Genomic DNA, 20,159 nt, shown 5'->3' with positions numbered 1-20,159 from the left:
GCCACATAGTTGAAAAGACCAGAAAGTGGTTTTAATTTAGATTAGAAGAAGCTATCACAGAGTGTCCTGGGGGCAGGGCTCAACTAATAACTCCTACTATCGGTTGATCATTTGCACATTAGTATTGCTATTTCTATTCAGCATTTCTTATCTTTTTTAGGTGGACAAGGTAAATATCTACATTTAAAGTTGAGGAGGTTAAAAAAAGGATGAGGAGGCTGGCCCTGAGAGAGATGAAGGCCCTTTTCCAGGGTCACCCTGCAGGACTTACGTTGAAACATCTCCTGTTTCTATTACCAGCTCGTCTAGGCATCTCCAAGATCACCTGCCACGAGCCTTTCAGCTCCGCATCTCTTCTCAGCAGACCCCAGTCTGCCTAGATTGCAATCTGAACTTGTCCTCCTGCCCAGAAACGGACACGGAAGCTCCCAGACCGTTCTGCACCAACTTTTACTTTTTTCTTCTTGAAACTGGCTTAATCTCCTTGGTGAGTGAATGAAGACTTGGCTCATGTTCCCTCAGGGAATCCTGAGCTTTCCTCAGCCCTCCTTGGAGCCAGTTGCCGCTTTCAGAGGTTGCTGCTCAGGTGTGGACAAGCATTGCTCCAAATGGGTTTGATCTCGATGATGTGTTTCTCCAAATGTCCTGCTCTGCCTTGCAAAGTGACACCAAGGCGCCCATACTCTGCCTCTTCTGGGTCTCATTCTCTCTTTGTCCTACTCCTATGCCTTGGTCAGTCATAGCTTATTCCATTTCCCCCCTGTGTTTTCAGACTTTCCTTCAATGGCTTCTGCTTGACAGCCTGCAGGAAATGGGGCATGAATCAGTCCATCTGGGGATGCCTCAGGCAGGCAGCATGGGGACCTGTGCAGGCCTATCCAAGTTCTTTCATTCTTTGTGGTCCTCCCTCCCTCCCTCCCTCTCTCCCTCCCTCCCTCCCTCTCTCCCTCCCTCCATTCCTTCCCTCCTTCCTGTCTTTCCTTTCCTTTCTTTTTTTTCATTTTGTTTTTTGAGACAGGGTTTCTCTGTGTCACCCTGGTTGTTTGGAACTCATTCTGTAGACCAGGCTGGTCTTGAACTTAGAGACCCACCTCTCTGCCTCCAGAGTGCTGGGACTAAAGGCGTGAGTCACCACCACCCAGTTTGTGGTCCTCTCAATTGGTCATAGTTTTTAATGAAAAATAATCCCGGAGAACAATTGTGCCGATGAGATCACTGAGTTGAAAACAAGTGCCAAATACTATGCTAAACCTACAGCATTGCTTAAATTCTTCCACAAATAATTAACTTAATGACAACCATGAAAGAACTGATTCTCTTGTATTTAGTCAAACAGACCACTAACACTTCGTCCTCAATGCCCGGGGTCCTGGGGCTTCCGGATTATTTGTGTTAGCCTGGCTGGACCTGGCTTTCTGCACCTGTCACCCACCGTCCACAAAGGATTCCCCGCAGTGGGGGAGGGTCTCGGACTGAGGTATCCTTGAGGCTCTGAGGAATTTTTATAGCTTCCAGTAGAATTTTATTGGCATTCTGAGTGTGAAGGAACATTTTGGGTTGTGAAGAACTGGCTGGCACTCCGTCAGGCGTTAGCTTTCCTGCATGCCACCCAATAAATGCTGGTTTGTTAACAGCCAAAAGCAAACAGCAAATGCACTCACACATTCCCAAACACTCCTTGGAGGGCAGATACTGTTCCTGGTTGGAAACTTCTAGTTATGCTAAGGGAACAGGGAGTGTCTGGGGGCAGGGTGTGTGTGTGTGTGTGGGGGGGTGCGGAAGCACTCTCTCCTCCATAGCCATGCTAGGTTTCTGAGATGTGATGTACAAGCTTCTAGCAAAACGCCAAGGCCAAAGAGGAACGCCATAAATATTTGCTAATTAACTGTCAGGTCTCGCCTCTCGGTGTGTAGGTGTGCTCGCTGAGGCTAGAGGTTTTGCATCCTCCGCATTGTGAAATGCCCGAGGTGGGCTTAATCCAAAGCCATGCTATTACTGTGCACTCAGGAAGCCCTCATTGCTGTTGGTGAAAGGACAAACTACTCTCTGTCAGATGCAGACAAACAAGCATGGCCACAGCTCCATACGCTCGGCCTTTTGCTGCTGTTGCCTTTGGAGAGAATGATCCGTCCGTCCGCCGTTGCGGTTAATTACTCCTACCTTCTCAGCCACTGGGGTGTATTCAGATCACTGAACAGTTGCGGGGGGCGGCTGAGAGGCTCCCTTGGGTTTCAGCCAGGGACTCAGGCTACCGGCAGCCCAGTTATTCTTTTAAGGAGTGGAAAACTTGATAAATATGCCGAAGTCTGAGAGAGGAACGAGGGCAGGTCAGGCCAGGTCCCAGAACGGGGCACCTGGAGGCAGGGAGGCTGGGGGGGGGGCTGTGGGGGGGGACCGGCGAGCTGCACTTGGCAAGTGGGGGAGTTACTCTGAGCTAGCAACAAGATCCGGGAACAGTGTGGCATGTCCCTTTTTGGGGTTCTTTTCAAGGCCCTGGAAGCTCTTGTTACCACTGAAAATGTGGGCAGTTTCTTGCTGAGTGCAGGCAAGATAAGATCCCCACTGGCCTCAAGGACCCAAATGTCCATCATCCTGAGTAAGTTAGAATCAGGGGTTTTGACTACTGGTCCCCTAAGACATCATAATTTTATTCCCCAGAGAGATCACTGGAGGATAAGAAAGGAAAAAATAAAAGTCTAAGATGGGACTAAAGCTTTCTAGAGAATTAAACCTGCTTCCAGTTAAACAAAGCATTTCTTTACTTATTTATGCATTCCTGTTTGCACGCATGAATGCCGCACCGTGCACACGGAAGTCAAGAGTTGCTTCTCTTCTTCCACCGTGTGGGTCCTGGGGATAGAAACCAGGTGGCCAGACTTGGTGGCAACCACTTTCACCCACAGAGCCTTCTCTCTGGTCCCCACTTCTGACTTTAAAGCTAAAATATAAATTCTTGTTAGCACCAGGATGACCGGCTAAACTTCATTTTTTTGAGCAGCATTGTGTGCACTGGGCTTGTTTGCAGACACCCAGAACATATTTTTAATTCTGTTCCTATAGAGACAAGAAGTACAAATGGCCTCCAGTCACCCACTCTGATATCCACAATACCCAGCAGGATGAAATCTGACTTTTCCTAAAGGAAAAAGGGTGGGGGACTGATGGCATCGGACATGCAGTTTCCACACCAAACGGTCCTCTCTCCTCCTGTTGTTCCCCGACAGTGTGAATGGTGATCCCTCTTTTAATTAGCCAGGGTGTTACATAGCAAATTGCAAGCTGTATTTTCTTCTTCCTTCCCGGGTGAGTGTGATTTGGATCAATACATTTTGGAGAGCAAGATTTGGATCAATAAATTTTGGCAGTGCCTCTTTTGGGGAGCCGGAGTGACAAAGGCCCCAACAGGAAGTCGCTAGACTGATTTTAATGACTTTGCTGAAGGTCACTTTTCAGGAAGTGTCAAAGGCAGCCACAGAGCAGTGATGCCCCAGGCACTTCAGTATGTGAGTGTGTGCCACAGACCAGTTCTTGCAGAAGGATGTGTCAAGGCAAGCTTAACACCGTACAGGTGGGATGGGGTGCCTACGGTGGAGGGCTGTCTCTTCTCCTCTTACCCCTCAAGTCAGAAGTGGGTTCTCTGGGCTTATTCTGAATGTCACCCAGGTGTGTGCAAAGAAACCAGCAGTTTGGTTTGCATATTTGTAGGAAAAGGGGGCTGCATACTATCTTTAGATCAAAACTTCTGCCTGGATCACAGGCATCACTCACTCTACTCTTGGCTAGCTCCCTTCTAACTAAGAAGTCTTAGTTTTCAGTCTGAGCCCTGTGACAGATCAGTTATTAGGTTTGGGCGAAAGTTAATCAACTCTGATGTTCAGTGAGTATAAGAGATTAGTGCTGGAGACACCGGGCACACAGTAGGGCTTACGGCTGGCATGAGGACTGAGGTAGTGCTGCCCTGTCAGGCCTCACAGACACACATGGGAAGGAGAAGTCATTAGACAAGAGCGCTGACCTCCACAGAGTCCTCAGACACCTTGACTAGCACTGTAGCGTGGTTGGGGACACTCCGGGAGGTACAGGCTTCCCTAGGTCATTGGACTCTGCTGACTGCTGGCAGGGTGGAGACAAGCGGATCCCCTGGGGGTGCTGTTCAGTCAGCCTAGCCAATTGGCTAGCTCCATTAGTGTGGTGGGGCAATATTGGGTGTTGAAGCCAGGGCCTCAGGTATTCCGGGCAAACGTTCTGTTATTGAGCTACACCCTGGCCCTAGATCAGTGGGCTCTGCACATGCTAATGGGATTGACCTGGCCAGGGACTGTGTTAAAAGGGAGACGGGAAGCAAGTACGGAAAACGAAACAAAATGACATCAATATTGTAACTTGGAGTTTCCCTTTCCTCTCATTCATTCCAGCCCGTGAATTAAGTACTGGGGCTGCGTTTACTCCCAGCTGAATCCTGAGTGTGCATCGCAGTGTCTGAAGGTACTCGAGCCGCCGGGCACCACAGACACGGCTTTGACAGGTCTTTCCCTCCCCCACCAGGCTTCCTTGTTAAACTTCTAGATTACATTCCTAAAGCCAGCTACCAAGTTCTAGTCCCTTGTTTGGCCACTTCCTTCTCCTGAGGCTGATCACCAAGGTCCAGCTATCAAAGGATTGAAGTCCAGCAATCAAAGGCCCCCGGCCTTTGACTATACCATGCCCAATCAAAACATACCAAGTCAGCCTACCTGGGGTTTCCTCCTTTCCCTTTATAAACTGCCATCTGCCTGTTGGTCCCATCTGTCTCCTCTCTATCCAGAGGCAGTCCTCCCCTTCTCCCTCTTCCTCCATCTCCTGTCTCTGTCCCTTATCCCTGTCCTTTGTCCCTCTGGAACAAATACATCTTCTTGGTGCTGAGAACTTGGTCTTGGTGTGTCCTATGCTGACTTTTTCTTTGGTCCCTGCAGTACCTGGCACTAATTGTAGATGTTTAAGGATAGCTCATGTGTTGGTACCACTTGTAAGAGGGGCAAAGTCAGAGCTGTCTAGGTTCAAGACCAACCTGGTATATAGTGAGTTCCAGGCTAGCCCAGGGTACACAGTGTGACCTTTCCACACAGAAAACAAAGCAGAAAACTGGCATAATTGGACACCCTTAGAACCCTAGTACTCAGGAAGGCAGAGCCATAAGGATAATCTCAGATGCCAACCTTTCATGCAGTGAGTGAGTTCTAGCCGGGCAGGACTACAGAGTGACATCCTGTCTCAAAAAGCCAAGCCAAACAACATATCATTATCATCATCAACAACAACACAGACATTGGTGATTAGCTGAGTGACTGAATGGCACTTTGAACCTTGTGAGCACCCAAATTTGCATTTTCCTAGCCTTTAAAAGATTCAGCCTTTTACGTAGCATTGGGTGCCTAGAGCCTGTTTTTCTGAGGTTATATAGGATTCTTTAAAATAGCGGCAACGACAAGATCCTCAACCTTTTATTTATTGTCACTGTGTGTGCGTCTGTGCATTTGTGCCACGGAATGCACGTGGAGGTCAGGGGACAAGTTGCAGGAATCAGTTCTCTCCTCTTGTATGGGCTTGGGGTGGGGTGGGGAGTCAGACTCCGGTCACGAGGCCCTTAGGTCAAGAGCTTTTAAGTGCCAAGTTTTCCTGCTCCCCGTGTGGGATTCCTTCCAGCTTCATTCAAGCTACTTCTGTGCAGAATGAGAGCAGAAGATCCCAAGGAACTTTTGACAGGGCAGAACGACTTCCTGATGGCTTTTCATGGTAATAATTGTCAGTGGTTGCCCTGGGAGCCAACTATGCCCCCTGACCTTTGCCTCCTATTCTGCTGGTGGAAGTTCCAGGCAAACCGAATCATTTTGAATGGTGGCCACTAAATCATGGTCCGTTGGTCCTTCTCTACTAACTAAGGTTCTTGAGTCTTTCTTCTTGGATTTGCTAAAACAATGAATGAACACCAAGTGTGGTGACTCATGCCTGTGATCCCAGCACTCAGGAGGCAGAGGCAAGGGACTGCGGAGAGTTCTATGAGACCTCTGGGGGAAGGGTGGGGGAGAAACCCGTACAACACAAAATACTTTCAATCAATTGTCTTAAGTGATCGCCTGACTTATTTTAAATCATTCTTAGTGAGTGCATATTTATGCCTCCAGGGATCACTGTCACACCGTTGCCAGTTCTTGAAAACCAACAGTTTATAAACACATTTCCAAATGGCCTATCTGTAGGAGCATTTACTGGCCCCTACTTGAGCTAGTTTTCTGTTGTTCACAACGCAAGAGCAGGCCAGGGCCAATAGAGGTGTGTTTGTTAGGGGTGGAGGAACTTTCCAGGAAGGCACTATGCTTGGGTGGAGACCGGGAGACCAGGCATGGCAACCCGACAGAACTGTGCAGTTCCCAGAGAAGAAGCTGGGTACAGAGATTCTGGGTGCCGGGAAGTGTTGTGGGGGCTGTTACTCCAGCCTATGCTTGACCCAGTCTCCTCACATATGTTTCCAAAGACAGAAAAAAGACTCAGAGTAAAAAAAAAAAAAAATCCAAAATCTGTATGGAAACGCATGTGATGAAATACTCAGGCTGAAGCCATAGTGCAGAATGTGCCTCTCTTTGGTGTAGTTTATTGCTCTGTTTGGAACCATGAGAACTCAGGTGACATCACTTGCAGGATACATTTGTATCCTGAGCACCAGCAGGGGAGGCATGATTCCTGGTGGTCCAGTGGCCGCCCCATCAGTGGTCCTGTAGCGAGCTGAAGGGGCATGGGCAAACACCCCTGAGCACGCCCGGGATATCTTACGGGGTGCCACATAGCAACAGATCTCCACCATCAGCAAGTAGCAGAAACCTTTGACCATAGAGGAGTTTCTCTTAGTATGACTGTATGCCCATAGGTGAGAAAAGGGAAAGGAACAAGAAGGGAGGGAGGGAGGAGGGAAGGAGGAGGAGAGAGGAGGGGAGGGGAGGGGGGAGGAAAGGGTGGGTCAGCTGGCCAGTGGCTAACATCTCCCCTAGTAAACTATACACCAGTTAATAATGGTATTTGCCATTAAAAAATAGAGCTTTTTTTTCTAAACATGTAAAATATATTTACAAGGTTTTAAAAAGATTTTATTTTTTTAAGTGTGTGTGTGTGTGTGTGTGTGTTTGTGTATGTTGGCCCACCTGACTACAGGTGCTTAGGAGGCCAGAGGCAGGCTCTCACACCTGGAGCTGGAGTTACATGTGGTTGTATGTGGGTCCTGGAAAAGGAATACAGCAAATGCCCTAAGTTCTGATTCCCTACAATGTATGTTTATTACAGTCAGATAACTATGGTGTGGAACATCACTTTAACTGGGCAAAGATGTGTCACATTTGCTTATGCTGCATGTGTTTAATTATGTAAAGATGAGATGTATTGGTTTCACCTTGCCTGCCTAAGGCACCTGATTGGTCTAATAAAAAGCTGAATGGCCAATAGCTAGGCAGAAGAGGGATGGGTGGGACTGGTAGGCAGAAAGAAAAAATAGGAGGAGTCTAGGCTGGAGAAGAAGGAGAGGAAAAAGAAGAGAAGACAGAATGAGGGAGCAAAACAGGGAGATGCCCAGGGCCAACCAGGCAGCCGTCAGCCAGCAGACAAAGAGTAGGACACAGAAAGAAAGGCAAAAAGCCCTGAGGTGAAGCATAGATGAAGGGAAACAGGTTAATTTAAGTTAAAGAAAAACAGCTAGCCGGGCATTGGTGGCGCACGCTTTTAATCCAGGACTCGGGAGGCAGAGGCAGATGGATCTCTGTGAGTTCGAGGCCAGCCTGGTCCACAAGAGCTAGTTCCAGGACAGCCTCCAAAACAATACAGAGAAACCCTGTATCGAAAAACCAAAAAAAAAAAAAAAAAAAAAAAAAAAAAGAAAAAGAAAGAAAGAAAGAAAGCTAGAAAGAGTATAAGCTAAGGCCAAGCATTGAGAACTAATATTGTGTCTGTTACTTAGTCTCTGAAACAAATCTATGAAGCCCTGGATAGAGTGAGTGTGGAGTGGAATAAAGAATTCCAATTCCAGGTGAGGAGAAGCATCATGGGAAGTGAAATGGAGAACCTTCCCTAAGAACTAAGGTCTCCCGGGGGCTTCTGTGTGGCAGGTACATTTAACAGTTGATCTTATTTATGAAGTGCAAATTAATGACTGCTACATACTGGATGCCTCACTCAGAACCTAGCTCATTTCGTCTTCCAAATGCTCCCATCTAGGAAAAAAAGCAACTGAGGCCCAAACTGCAAAAAACACCCAGACAGTACCAGAGCCTGGGGCAGTCATCACCACAGCCCACAGAATTGGCTACAAAGGTCCCAGAGGGTCCCAGCCTGGCAGGCTCGGGTGCGCTCCAGGAGAGGGGAGGAGCAGCTGACTCGTGACGGTGGAGGTGAGACGGGTGACACCGGTGACAGTCACCAGGTGGCAAAGAGGAAGCGGAAAGGGCGGTGATGTCAAAGGTGAGGGCACCGGGGTGGCGAGGGAAGACAGGTCTGTAGCTGATTCTCATAACACAGTGTTTGCGCACAAACAAAACAAGGCGTATCGAGGTGCAGTAAGACGAAGCACCTCCATGCATTAAGTAAGGCTGGACAAGGAGACCCAGTGTGAGGAGTAGGGACCTCGAAGCCAGTAAGAGAGTCAGAGACAGTCCCGGTTCCTGATGTTAGGAGTCCCACAAGAGGACCAAGCTGCGCAACTGTAACATATAATCAGAGAGCCTAGGTCAGCCCCATGCAGACTCCCCAATTGTCAGTTCAGACTCTGAGAGTCCCTGTGAGGCCAGGATAGTTGATTCTGTGAGTTTTCTCGTGGTGTCCTTAGCCCCTCTGGCTCCTACAATTATTTCTCTTCCTCTTTTACAGGATCCCCTGAACTCTACCTAATGTTTGTCTGTGGGTCTGCGTCTGTGTCCATCAGTTGCTGGATGGTGCCTCTCTGATGACGATTGGGCTAGGTACCATTCTGGTCACAGGAGGCGGCCACTTCAGGCTATACATTTGCTTGCTATTGCCAGGAGTTAAGCTGGGGTCTTTCTTGCAGATTCCTGGGAGATTCCCTTGAGCCAGGTCTTTATCTGACCCCCAAATGCACCCCTTTTCCAGTAGTCCCTTTTAGTAAGCCCCCTCCGTCCCCACGACCTGATCCCTCATGTTCCCATCCCCACCCATACTCTGGCCACTCATGAAATCTTTTCTACTTCCCCTTCCCAGGGAGATATGGGTGTCCCATCATGAGTCCTCCTTGTCACCTAGTCTCTCTAAGGCTATGGATAGCATGGTTATCCTTTATTTTATAGCTAATATCCACTTATGGGTGAGTACACACCATGTTTGTTTTTCTCGGTCTACCCTAAACAGAAACACGCCATGTTTTGTTGATACTCACGGGACACCTACTCTTTCCTAAACAGAAATGGAGGAGGAGTGGATTGGGGGGGCAGGGGAGGTGGGGTGGGGGAGTGACTGACAGGGAAAGAGGAAGGGAAAACTGCAGTCAGGTTGTGAAATAAATATATAAATTTATTTTAAAAATTAAAAAAAACCCAACACCTAGTGCTAATAAAAATTTCAAACTAAATAAAAGAAAACAAAAAGCAGTGTTTGAAGGAGGAAGAGGAGGAAGGAGACACACAGGGAAACATCTGTATTAGGGGGTGTGGACCTGGGAGCCCAAGCAGGGGCAAGAAGGGCAACGGTGGGGGTGGGGGGTGGGGGGAGTTTGGGGGGGACGACATGGAGGTGAGCACATGTGTATTCCATGGTAGGTTTTGTAGAGAGCTGCTCAGCAGGTTTGGCAATCATATTGGAAACTGTGAATTGTGGGTCCCTGGACAACCTGAGCCTCCTCTGAGGTCAAAGATTCTGCTTTTATTACTTTAAAAAATTACCTTCTGGATGTTTAAAAGCCTGGAGTTTGCCGGCCAATTATTGTAATTATTCTGAAAGAATTTACTGCCTGTTTTATTTTTTTTCATTTTATAGAGAGAAGACTCATTTCCCATTTTCTTTTACAAACTGTTCATCACTGGAGACCTGCAGCTTAAGGACTATCTGCTCCAGGAATTCCCTACAGGGTCCCGAGTACTTGGTGTTAAAAAGATCATTAAGCATAGGGCAGCTCTCACCTCCCTAGAGCCCCTGCTAATTGTACTTAAAGACCTAAACTCAAGCAGAGTTAATATTTACAGTGAGGTAATACATTATTTACATGGACTCTGGACACCAAAACATCTATAAATTCACATATAGTTAACCTCCTCTGGCTCCCTCCTTCCCATACTCATTAAGTCAATTCAAGACCTGTTCTATGATGGGATGTAAAGATCTTTCAGTAATTTCACCCACAATCCCTTTAAGAGGAAGTAGAAGATGGTTGCTAAATGCCCTCTTAGAGCAAGTGGTGATAAAATGGGCAAAGAATAAAAATGAGAGAAAAAATTAACTCCAACAGAAGAAATGTTTTTCCAGTCTGTGACAAGGTTTTTCCAAATTCCCAAGGCTAAGTAATTCTGAATATGAACACAGTCCTAACAAGAGACAAATTTTGCTGTTTAACATGAATTGACAAGTTGCATATTGTACAAGAATTCTCTTTTGAGGCAGGTGTTCGAGGGTGTTCGACCCAGGGTTTCTCTGTGTAGTCCTTACTATTCTGGTACAGGACAGGCTGGTTTGGTTTACCCGCCTGTGCCTCCCCAGTGCTGGGATCAAAGGTGGGCACCACCACACCTGGTTTTGCACAAGAATTCTTTTTTTTTTTCTGTTGCTCTCTGCGTCAACATGTTCTTTTCTTCTTCTTGGTGCCAAGGATCGAACCCGGGGCCTCATGCATGTTAGGTGAACACTGTGTTGCTTACCTATATCCCCAGTCCCTTCTGCTTCTTTATAGTTAAAGACACCGTTACGTTTTTATTGATTTTGTGAGTGTGCACATGCCTGTAAGTGCGTGTGCCTACATTCCATAGATCATGTCAGAGGATACTTTGTGGGAGTCAGTTCCCTCTGAGTTGTTCCCCGCCTTCACCATGTTGCACAAGAATTTGTAAGCAATACTCTACAACCAGTTAATAAGTATCTGCCCTTGCTGTGATTTTTTTCTGTACTTCCATGCTACCCAAGCACCCCAGAAGTCTGAGTTTTCTTAAGCATCTGCTCCATACTCAATCCAGCTCAGGTTATATAATCTGCTTGCCTATGAGGACAGAAACCAAGAGAAACTCTTGGACTGTGCACACAGCAGTGAGATGTGGGAAATCAGTTGGCGAGGCCTGTAGGTATCAAAACAGCAACCCCATTTAACAGCTGGAGAGGTCATTTTAGAAGCTTTATGTGATCATTCTCAACCGCATTATTCATAAATACCAAAAAGCGCTAAGAACCTAAAGCAACTGATGGATGATGACTAAAATGTAGTTTATTAATTCAATGCAATTGCAGTAAACAATAACAAGAAATGGAGTAATCGTGTGTTATGACACATGTGAAAATTACCTGTGCTAGGAATGGCAGAAGGGCAATTACTACAGACCCTACAAACACTGAAAGCGCAGTAAGGGAATCTTATGAACACTTTTAGACCAATGCATCCAATAGTTGTTGGGGAAGTCTTATGCTAATAAAGCACTGTCTGGCCAATAGGAATCTAGATAGGTGGGGCTAGGAATCCAGGAGGATTCTGGGAAGGAGAAACACAGGAGAGTCGAGATGTAACGCCATTGGGGTAGGAAGCCCGGAAACCTCTCCGGTAAGAGACATACTTAGATTAACAATTATGGGGTAATTACTTAAGTCAGAGCTAGCCAGTAAGAAACAAGCAAGGCTAACAGCTTCATAATTAATATAGCCTCCTGTGTGTTTATTTGGGACTGATACAGCTCTAGAACCAGGCTGGCGGAACGGCTCCTTCTCAAGGAAAAAGCTTCTCGTAACAAATAGTGTAGATGAAATTGGAAAAACTTTAATAACTTAGAAAACCTAGCACAGAATGAGACAGAAAATCTAAATGGCCTTGAATTTATTAAAAACATTCAAAAACCTCACAAAGAAAACTCAAAGCTCAAGTTATTTCTCTGGTGAGTCTATCAAATTATTAAAAAGATAACTTTTTAAAAAAGAATGGAAAAAATTTTCCATTGCATTATATGAAGCCAGCAAATAATAGTGGTGACTATTATTTGTGATAAGTAGTCCTTACTAACGGAAGGTCAACCCCTAGGAAACTTTCCTGAAGATTCTAAATTAAACACCAGTGCTCCTGCCAGGTGGTGGCGACATACGCCTCTAATCCCAGCACTCGGGAGGCAGAGGCAGGCGGATCTCTGTGAGTTCGAGGCCAGACTGGTCTACAGAGTGAGTTCTAGGACAGCCTCCAAAACAATAAAGAGAAACTCTGCCTTGAAAAAACAAAACAAAACAAAACAAATAAACAAAAAGACTAGTGTTCCTGCCTTGAAGGCTTCAGTCATGTCACAGAGTTCCTGCTATAACACAGGGGCTGCCTTTGTGTGGACACTACACACTTTCTTTTTTCTTTTTATTTTTTCCACATTTTCTTTCTTTTTCTTATTTTCACCATCACCTTTATTATTGAAAAACAAACCAAAATATAATCAGTCTATTTAGGTTTTAGCCAAGAAATACACAAAATGTAAAGCTGACAGTCAGTGCTTCATCAAGAGGGTATTTTTTGGTTTTGTTTGTTTTCTGCAGGGGTTTGTGAGACAGAATCTCATGTAGCCTACAACAGCCTAAAATTTGCTATGTAGCTGAAGATGGTATTCAGCTCTGATCCTCCTTCCTCTACCTCCCAAATGCTAGGTTACAAATATGCCACCATGCCCAGCCTATATTTTCAACACTGTTTAACTTATACATTCTAATTAAGGGGACTTGATGGCCTCAGGCTAGTTCTCACTGGTCCATGTGCTAAATATCATACAACCAAGCACATACACGAAAATAATAAAATAATGCATAATCAAGGAAATGCCTAATTCTCACGGGCATACTATAGATCAAGTAACAGAGACAGCCACAATTCATTATGCCTAATGGAGAACCAAAAAAGTTGATCAAAAAAGGGAGGAAGGAAGGAAGGAAGGAAGGAAAAAGCTAAGCCCTGGGATGCAGGGAAGGTGCATTCAGAAGCCTCACAGACCAGATGGCTGTGCCCAGGTGAAGCAGATGTCAAGCAACCAAAATGGACAAGACCAAACCCAAGCTGGAGATGCACTAACTGTTCAAGAGGTAAGGAATGTTTTGTTTTGGGTAAAGAGAGGTACTCTGCTCTAAAATGAAATAAGTAGCAAGCATATAAAACTCAGAGAGAATCCAAGGCCGCTTTGGCCCTCAGATCTCAACTGTGCCTTCCTGGGACTCCATTCCTTACACCGTGCGTCACTGCACAGCCTGAGTGCCCTCAGCACATGCGCCCGATGTTTGTGCCTTCAGGACAGAGAAGAAAGACCCAGAAAACAGAGCTTGCCCCAGATAAGAATCCAACATTAGACCAAAAAAGCCGGGCGGCGGTGGCGCACGCCTTTAATCCCAGCACTCGGGAGGCAGAGGCAGGCTGATCTCTGTAAGTTCGAGGCTAGGATGGACGGACAGCCTCCAAAATAAGACAGAGAAACCCTGTCTTGAAAAACCAAAAAAAAAAAAAAATCCAACATTAAGGCAAGCATTCTCCTGTAACACTACAGTGGCAGCATATTTTAGCCTCTCTTGAGCCAACTGCAAATATGCTCACCCTGTGCCACTCGGGAAGCACGGCATTGTTGAGTCGATTCCTTGTGAGGTAGTTGAAAAATTTTCAAACAGCAAATTCAGATTTGCCTATACTACCATGGATGATTAAGGCTGACACCAAACTCTGTGTCCTCTGCCTTCTCAACTATTAAAAATACTTTCCTTCAGGTTTTACCAAATTTTTTAAAAAGATTTATTTATTTATTACATATACAGTGTTTTGCCTACATGCCAGAAGAGGGCACCAGATTGAATTGTAGATGGTTGTGAGCCACCATGTGGTTGCTGGGAATTGAACTCAGGACCTTTGGAAGAACAGTTAGTGCTCTTAACCTCTGAGCCATCTCTCCAGCCCCAGGTTTTACCAAATTAACAGCTAAAAAACCCCCAAAGAGATGAAGGCGCAAAAATGACAAAATGTCAAAATAAATGGCAAAGGCTAAGTAAGAATGTGTGTGATCATCCTCACAGTGCAAACCTCCCTAAAGAGCTAAAACAAACAAACAGACAAACTGTACTTGGTTTATCAAAGCTTCAGGCATCGTTTAAAGTACTCCAGGGATTTAGAGAACTAAAGAGGCTGAGGCAGCAGAATCACAGGTTCAAGGTCAGCCCGAGCTTCTTAACTTCAATCCCATCTTATAAATAACGAACACCGATGCATGATCAATGGAGTTCTTCCGTAGGCCATGTCTTCTGTAGACCACGTCTTTAAGGAAAGATGTCCGGCAGGACTACAGGCTGCATCCCAGGCCAGAGTGCTGTTAGGTCGGCTTTAGAGGTGCAGGGATATTGGCAGATGCCTGCTCCAGGTAGGCCAAGGAGCCCTGAGGGATTTCAGCTGGTTTCTTATGCTGCACAGCGGTGTCCTCCAGCACCTGCCACCAGCGCCCCGGCTTTGTCAAGTGCTTCTGGACCAGCGCGTCTTTCCGCTGCAGTTCGCTCCTTAGTTCTGAGACATCCTCTTTGGTAACTTGATCTGGTTTCTGGACAGACAACTGCAACCTTTTTTGTAAGAAAAAACATTCTGTCTGTCTGGATACACTGATCACCAGTTCGAATCTCCTCCTGATCAATTCCATTGACATAACCCTGACTCACAAGGGAGGCAAAGCAAGCCTTGAAAGACGACTCCAGCTCATCCACCAAAGTGCTGTTAGATGGTCTTGGAGTCCCAGGCGCTGCTTGCAGAAGCGAGGCCTGGCCCGGGAGCCTGGGCGGCGGACGGCAGGGGGCCAGGGCGCTGGCGGGAGAACCCGGGAGAACCCGCCATGTATACAAAGTCCGCGGAAACCCCACATTCTCTTTTTGTTTTTTTGTTTGTTTGTTTTGTTTTGTTTTTTACAAGACAGGGTTTCTCTGTATTGTTTTGGAGGCTGTCGTTCCAGCCCGGCCTTGAACTCACAGCGATTCACCTGCCTCTGCCTCCCGAGTGCTGGGATTAAAGGCGTGCGCCACCACCGCCCGGCCCCACATTTTCTTTTTATATTTCAGATTTTGTTGTTGCTGTTGGGCATTGCTTTTGCAGTGGTGTCTCACTATGTAGACCAGGCTAGCCTCCAACTCATAGGAGATCCACCTGCCTCCTAAGTGTGGGATTAAAAGCATTTGGCAACACACCTGGCCTTTGCTCTGTGTTTTACAATGGGTATTTTGGCATAGTAATTAAAACCACACTAATACAGGCATTCTCTTCTTTTGTGCACCATCTTCCAGGTCTCTGGTCTTTGTGCTTGTCCTGGATGCTGCCAGGTAGGTATCCCTTCCACACACAGCAAATTCAGTGTGGATTAATGACCCACAACTACTCAGGGCAGGCACGATCCTTTCCACACACCAGGAAGACACCCAGCAGTCAGTTAGATCACAAAGCTGAGAAGCAGAGGAGACGGAAGAAGAAACCCCGTCTCTAATCCCTTCTTAGTCTTTTGGGCTGTTCCCACCAGCCATGGGCATCTAGGGCCACATACACAGGTGCACGGTCTCCTGAATTTTCTCTCACTTGACAGGTACTACCTCGTTCCCAGATCTACTTATTTACCAGTTCATCCTTTTGTGTAGTTTAAAGGAATCGCATCCCAGAGCTCTGTAAGCTTTTGAGCATGCCTTTTCCTCCGTCCACATCTCCTGTAAATCTTTATATCTATTTATTTCGGATACTAATCCCTCATTTTCCATGTGGGTACTTTCATGTCAAGAACAGAGACTGGTGGTCAATCAGTCAGTACCGGATCCTTGGGGATGCTGGATCAGCGACATCCAAGAGAGGCATGGGCCTGAACAAAATTAAACAAGTCAACACAAATTCCCAACCTTCACCATGCATTCAACTGTGTGCCAGGTAAAAGACACCCCTTTTTCTTAATGCAACCTATTTAATGACATTATATACGTTAAAGGAAAGACAGATATTTCTGGGGAGATTTTACCAGACAGAGTTAGAAAAGGCTGCTTTATCGTGGAAACCTCACTTGTGAAATGTCAGGCCGGTTAACCCTTGAACTGTTGTCTTCTTGGGTGGCGGGTTAATTATATGCAGAGAGACCTTGAGACTTTGCTCCAAGGAGAAGAGCAAGCATAGAATGGATACACTTACAAGGATATCTTAGGAACCAGTGTTGAAACAAAGCTGGGGGGGGGGAGGGGGGGACGGAGTACTCACCCCGATGTCCAGGTTCCAGTTCAGACCTTCCCATTTGCTCAGGTCCCTCCAAATACCAACGTTTTATTATAAACACTTTTAAACCGGACCATGAGGGCGCATGCCTTTAACACTCGGGAGGCAGAGGCAGGAGGATCTCTGTGAGTTCGAGACCAAGTCTGATCTACAAGAGCTAGTCCCAGGACAGGCTCCAAAGTCACAGAGAAACCCTGTCTCCCGAGTGCTGGGATTGAAGCACCAATTCAAGCGATCTTACTGGCCAGCTCACTGTGCAGTTTGCACTTTCACCTTCCCGGATTACCCGAGTGTTGGGATTAAAGCACCAATTCAAGCGATTTTACTGGCTAGCTCACTGTGCAGGTCGAATTTTCACCTTCCCGGATTACAGGTGAGCTGCCGTAGCTCCCTGGCTTTTATGTGGATCCTGGGGCTCTGAACCCTGGTCCTAAGCCTCTTGTGGCGAACACCGTACCCTCTGAGCCGTCTCCCCACCCGACCTTGAGTTTCATTTTGAATAGACTGTGTTTTATTTCTCTGACACATCAGAGTTATTAGGAACTGGACCTTGTACCTCCCCGTTGGCTCATTTTCTCCGGCTCTATTTCCCCCTGGTTCCTGAGGACTCTCCAGCTTCAGCTCCTCACTGGTCTCACTCCCAACGCTTGCCACCCAGTGCTTCCTTTGCTTTATCTCTCCCAGTTCTGAAACACTCTGTTCTTGTCTCACACTTGTAAAATCCCCCCACAGCCTTCACAAGCAGCCTGTCTCCCCTCCTACCTCCTGCCACCTCCGCAGGGAGCTGGGACCATCTCCCTTACATGCTCTGCTCAGGGCAGGCGGTGGAATTGAGAACGCTGGCATCTGATTGGCTCCTGTCTTCTGAACCCACCCATTTACCTGGCCGACTTCCTATTCCAGTTCTCCAAACCTAAGTGGGTCTAGTGCATTAGACGCAGTGTTGGGGGTTGGAGAGATAGTTCAGTTGTTAAGAGCGCAGTGTTGGGGGTTGGAGAGATGGTTCAGTGGTTAAGAGCGCAGTGTTGGGGGTTGGAGAGATGGTTCAGTGTCTAAGAGCACTTGCTCTTGCAGAGGACCCCCGTTTAGTCACAGCACCCACAGAGCCGCTCACAACAACCTATCCCTAGTTCCAGAGCATCCAGCACTCTTCTGACCAGGCACGCGCGTAGTGCACACGCATACGTATAAAATAAATATTTTTAAAGGAGAGTTCTTGGTCAAAAATAGCTTTTCCTTTTCTCCTAGAGTCACTCACTCGCTAGGGGATACCACTTTTTAAAAAGAAAAATAAATAAATAAAAACGAGAAAAATCCCAGTCCCCTCCTGAGTTTCCCTCACCCTTGCCTCACTCCCTCGCAGCCGGGAGGGCTACACTGGGTCCTCGAGGATGAATTAGCAATGTCTAAGCAGGATGCCATTCTTGTGTTTCTAACCCGTAGGGCAAGTATCTGTTCTTAACTGTACTGGCCTCCCTGTCTGAAATCCAGCCTCCCTTGCCCTGACAGAGAACAACCACAACCACAACAACAACAACAACAAAAATATGGACATTGGTTCTGGGTTTGATCTGAGAAAGTGACAGTCAAGATTGGTTTGAAACCATTTCCGGAGCGGCCTGGCTGTTTTCAGCCTGCTGGCTGTGTAACTTCGTTGATCTATACATATGCCCAGAGGAGTTAACAATGGGAACAATTTTAAAGTCTAAAAATAAAAGTCAGCAAACAAACAATGGGGATTGTCAAGTAACTCGCCCACAATTGCATTTTTCTCCGAATTCCCATCATTTGTTGCCGGCACCGAGGACAAACATCAGAGATGTGGTCAGATTCCCCTGCCCACCAGCTGGCCCGATGGGGTCTATGTGCACACTGTTACTCAACCAACCTCCAAAAGCCACCTGCACGGCACAGGTTGAGTTTGACTTGTTCAAGGCTTGGATATGCTAGATGGTTCCTGTGTGGACAAAGCCCCAAATCTTTCCTGTAAGAGGGTGTCCAAACCACCCAACACTGTAATACAGGAACTGTATTGAAACCACTTGGAAACCTGAGACACTGTCCTTCTAATGTTACTCCCTGTTCCAGCAATGGGCCCGCTTAGCCCATCTCTTGCCGGGAGATGTTGTTAATGGCTTTCCTGCACTGGAGGGTAGAGCCCTATTGCGATTTCTGTCATCATTGGGGAGTCCCTTAGCTGGGAGCCCTTGAGGTCAAGTCTTGGCTTCCAGTTCTGCATAGTGTCTTGCTTAGGTCTCAGGAGATCTGGATACATTTCAGCTCGGACTAGAAAGACGGAAAAGGAGATTAAAAAGAAAAGGAAGAAGGGGGAGGATTGATGTTGGTCAAAAGAAGAAAGTCACTATAGTCCCATGACTTTGGTTCTTGTGCCAGTTGTGTTGTCTCTGGGTGACTGTTCATCCTGAGCACTCACAAAGTCACTTGAATAAAGAAACTCCATGAATAAAGAACACAGGCCAGCATTTTCAAAAGGGCACTGGTAAAGAAAAGCAAAACTGAAACAGCTAAGGGAAAATGTATGTAATACACAAAAGCTGGAGTTCCAGAAGACAGGCACTTTTGAGACAGGGTCTTACTATGTCACTCTGGTTGACCTTGAACTCTCAGAGATCTGGCTGCTTCTGTTTCCTGAGTAGTGGAATCAAAGGGGTGCCCCACGTTTCCCCAATCCTCAGGCAGATTCTGGATTCCCATTGGAGTTATTCCCTTCACACACAGTATATTGCGGTTCCACCAGCATGGGAGACGCTTGTGTGTGATGGTGTCATCAGAGCTGGCGGAAGCTATCCAACTGTCTGTCTCAGTTATGGGTTCTGTGGCTGTGAAGAGACACTATGACCACAGAAACTCTTATAAAGGAAAATAGAGGTTTAGTTCATTGTCATCATGGTGGGACATGGTGGTCTGCAGGCAGACATGGTCTGCTTGGTTTCTACTTCTGCTAACTCAAGTGAGATTTATCCTTCTCAGATTTGATGGTGTTTGACAACTAGGCTAGCGATACTTTGCCACTTTAACAACTCCTTCATCCCCAAAGACTACAACCACCTTGGTAGCTCATTAGTTAAATTTCTTGTGAAAAATACAGACAGGTTTGCCTCACTCACAGGCCTCATAGTAAAGGTTAAACAGATTTTATTTGCCACTAAATAAACACAGAAAATGATTTAAGATGTATAAATGCAAGTTGTAAAGTCATAAGTAAATGATTTAAGGTATGTAAAGATGTTTCAGATTTCTATACTGCTGTTACACTGGGATTTCAGTTTCAGAGTTTTAGCATTGATAAATGGGGTTCCGATAAACTGACAGATCGCTGACTATGTTCAGTCAGTCACAAGCTCAAGATTTTAAATTTCCTTTAGTTGCCTTCTAGGTATTGACTTAAAGGTGCATTTTATTAGGATAAAACCAGGCTCTCCAGACATAGGAAACATGTTCATGGTCTTTAACTCAAAGCGGTAGCCTTTGCTTTGACACCAAGGTGTAATCTGTGCCAGCTGTTTTGCAGACACCTGCATGTTCCTGGGAAAGAGTGCTGCTACTGTATCAGAGAATTTGGCCTGGTGGAGTCACCCCACAAACTGTCCAGTGAACATCGCCAATGCTCCCAGGGCACATTTCTTTTCCATTCTTTTTGGAAGTTTTCACTTCCCATGGCTAGCCCTGTTTATAGGGCTGGTAGTAATAATCT

General features: G+C 46.3%; 2 long non-coding RNA genes and 1 pseudogene across 2 annotated transcripts; 2 read left to right on the top strand and 1 right to left on the bottom strand.

The window, feature by feature from the left end:
* Positions 1–304: 304 nt before the first annotated feature.
* Positions 305–9,402, top strand: LOC121134154. The gene is made up of 3 exons (XR_005871187.1): positions 305–487; positions 8,236–8,408; positions 8,884–9,402. It is a non-coding gene; the product is annotated as an uncharacterized LOC121134154 (long non-coding RNA).
* A 2,453-nt stretch (positions 9,403–11,855) lies between these two features.
* Positions 11,856–19,636, top strand: LOC110340329. Its single transcript, XR_005871189.1, has 4 exons — positions 11,856–13,266; positions 15,484–15,519; positions 15,966–16,108; positions 17,888–19,636. It is a non-coding gene; the product is annotated as an uncharacterized LOC110340329 (long non-coding RNA).
* LOC101827299 lies at positions 14,286–15,162 on the bottom strand (annotated as a pseudogene).
* Positions 19,637–20,159: the final 523 nt, after the last annotated feature.

The sequence above is a fragment of the Mesocricetus auratus genome, unplaced genomic scaffold (genome assembly GCF_017639785.1).
Source record: "Mesocricetus auratus isolate SY011 unplaced genomic scaffold, BCM_Maur_2.0 Super-Scaffold_100026, whole genome shotgun sequence".
Classification (NCBI taxonomy): domain Eukaryota; kingdom Metazoa; phylum Chordata; class Mammalia; order Rodentia; family Cricetidae; genus Mesocricetus; species Mesocricetus auratus.
This window is presented reverse-complemented; position numbering and strand designations above follow the sequence as displayed.